Here is a 3080-nt window from a genome sequence, read left to right as displayed (position 1 = left end):
TTATCATATCAATAAAACTAAAATACTTTGCTGGAATTTATTCATTTTTTTATTTTGCAATTTATCTATCTACCACTACAAGATTTAATCCTTGCAAGTAGCAAGTTCAAGGGGATTGACGACCCTCTTGCCCGTGTTGGGTGCAAGTATTTGCTTTTGTGTTGTGCAGGTGCTGTTCACGAGGATTTAGTTGGTGCTCCTATTGGTTCAATAACCTTGGTTCTCACTAATGAAAATACTTATCTCTAAAAGTAGCAGCGGTGCGCCTTTCACTCACTTTAATGCTTGTAGTCCTCTCTAGGTGGTCCACAGACTTCCTTGTAATTTTTGTTAGCTGTGGTGTTCTCTAAAGTGCAATCATTGATTATGAATAGAATGGAAGTTTCTCCAAAAAAAGGAAGAATGAAAAAATGACTATTTTCTGGCTCATCGCTAGGACACCGACCTAGGCCTCACTTCTTCCCAAATATACCAGGGGCCGGAGATATTCCACATCACCAAGAGGACTTCTGAGCCAAGATCCCCTATCACCGGTCCGCGTCCATCGCTGTGTGAGGCATCGCTAGGTGGCCGCCAATGCATCCCCTTCAGGCCGGAGATTACGTATGTCGTATTCCATAGGAAAAACTACAAAGTCTCGAACTTCTACCTTGGAGGCATAAGGTGATCTAGCCATACACCTATCAGGTCTGAGGACTATTCCAAAACTAGGTTCAATGTGATCTACGTGTGGGAAATTCGCAGGGGCACTTAGACGTGGGGCACCTACTCAGTTGGCCACACGATTGCTTCAAAAACTCACTTATTGTGCGATTAGTCCTTACTTTCAGTTCGTGGGGTCCAAGCTCTCTTTCTGGCTCCACTCGAACTGTCCATCCGCTCTCTGTGCCACATTCATGTTGGTTTAGAGTGGACATGGACTTTTACTTCCGCGTGTTGGCCCAAAGATGTGGCATTCACACCGGTGCGGTAGTTGAGAAAGTTGCTCCAGCTCGCCGCTCGCTAGTAGATAGAAACAAGAAAATCAGAAGAATCTTTCTCTCTATTCACTATCATTCCGCGTATTCGACTTCTATTAGTTTCTTTTCTTCTTTAATGCAATAGCTATAGTTTGATATAAAAATCCATTTCTCAAAGTAATGGAAACCATTTTCTTATAGGAAATGGTTCAAAAATCGCTATTCCACCTTTTAGGTATCGTGAAAAGTGATACCTGTGAAGATCGTGCATTTCAGTCAAATTTAGATCCATTTTTCGAGTCCATGATATAATATAATCAAATTGGATAGATCTTCCACCTGTTTAGCTAAGAAAGAATAGATAGAGAGGTGGATAATAGATCGATATGAAGATCATGAGCTGCCCCATAATGAAATCGCCAGTAGTCGCGAATATCTCCTTCTTCCCTAATCCAAGATTGGAGAAAGAAGATCTAAGAGGGACCTATGGAGAATGTAGTTAGAAATCCATAATAGAGTCCGACCACAACGACCGAATTAATTATCCTCATCGAGAAACTTAGGCTACTAAATAGAAAAGATTTGAAAATCATGGCATGGGTCTCCTTTTTTTCTTTCTTTAGAGTTTTTTATATGCACAATTTCTCGATGTTTTGATGAGAATTTCTTGACTTTCCATATATAGAAAGAGATAGACTATAAATGACACCTCTTATGTCAATAAGACCAAAGGGATGGATATTAAATGATAGGAAGTGCTAGGAAGTGAAATAGAATGAAATAGAGCCACTTTGGGCTTCCCTATGAAATGAGGCATGGAACGGAGCCACTACGAAGAAATTATGGGAGTTACGAAAGAAGCTTCGGACTCATATTGTTCATGGCTTGAGAGCGGGAGTTGAACTCTAGGAGGTCGAATCCCCCCTTGTTCCTCAGTAGCTCAGTGGTAGAGCGGTCGGCTGTTAACTGACTGGTCGTAGGTTCGAATCCTACTTGGGGAGATTTTATTCATTCTTTAATGTAAGAATTTTAATGTAAGAATAAAGAATTGAACTAAAGGGCTTGCTTTGACCCTTAGGAGTAGGTAACTCGTTCGCTATCCTTGTTTCTATTTCTATTGCATCCTATCTCATCATATCACATTCTGTTCTACGATTCCACTTCGACAAAAGGAAAGAGCATACCTAAGTTCAATAGCTTTACGTCCGCTATCCTGATCATGATTTTCCTACCCTCAGGGGGAAAGTAAAGGCCCTTCCCCCTTTGGAAGGCTGTGGGCGAGGAGTGATTCGAACCCCCGACACCATGGTTCGTAGCCACGTGCTCTAATCCTCTGAGCTACAGGCCCAGCTGTCTCCACTGGATCTCTTCCCGGGGTACCCCATTCATTTCAGGTTAAGAAGATGGGAAAGCGCCTTTCTCTCTATAAGAACAGTGCGTTCCGAGGTGTGAAGTGGGAGAGAGGGGATGTGATGATTGAGGTTTTGAATAAGACGACCTTTGCATTTTAGATTTGGATCTTTTTCTTATTTCAAAATAGTGAAAAGGTCAAATAAGAGGTGTTAAGCTTTTTATCATTCTGGCATCGAGCTATTTTGCCGCAGGACCTCCCCTACAGTATCGTCACTACAGTAGAGTTTAACCACCAAATTCGGGATGGATTGGTGTAGTTCCTCTACGCCTAGGACACCAGAACATCGAACCATGAATGAGGAAAGGCATGAGATAAATATTGGCTAGTAATTGTGAAGCCCCAATTCTTGACTGAAAGGGACACCAAAGGCCTCTGCCCTCCCTCTCTATCTATCCGAGAGATGGAAGGGCAAAGATTTTTTTTTTGTTTTTTCAACTTTTCATCAAAGAGTTAAACAATGAAGATAGCTGGCAAGTGCCTGATCGATTTGATCAGGCAGTGTAGGAACAAGGTTCAAATCGTTCATTCGTTAGGATGCCTCAGCTGCATACATCACTGCACTTCCAGTTGACACCTATTTAAATGGCTCGTCTCACCGCTACCTTATCCTATTTCCATACTTCTGTCGCTCCATCCCCGTATGGGTGGAGAACCCGTCGCTGTCTCGGCTGTGATACCGGAGGCTCTAGGGAAGTCGGAGGAGAGAG

General features: G+C 42.5%; 1 non-coding gene across 1 annotated transcript; it reads left to right on the top strand.

Annotated features, from left to right (window-relative positions):
* Positions 1-1888: 1888 nt before the first annotated feature.
* Positions 1889-1960, top strand: TRNAN-GUU (transfer RNA asparagine (anticodon GUU)). Its single transcript has one exon. It is a non-coding gene; the product is annotated as a tRNA-Asn (tRNA).
* The last annotated feature ends 1120 nt before the right edge of the window (positions 1961-3080 follow it).

This window comes from Triticum aestivum, chromosome 2B (genome assembly GCF_018294505.1).
Source record: "Triticum aestivum cultivar Chinese Spring chromosome 2B, IWGSC CS RefSeq v2.1, whole genome shotgun sequence".
Lineage (NCBI taxonomy): Eukaryota > Viridiplantae > Streptophyta > Magnoliopsida > Poales > Poaceae > Triticum > Triticum aestivum.
The sequence above is the reverse complement of the archived record's forward strand: the minus strand, read 5'-3'. Positions and strand labels throughout refer to the sequence as shown.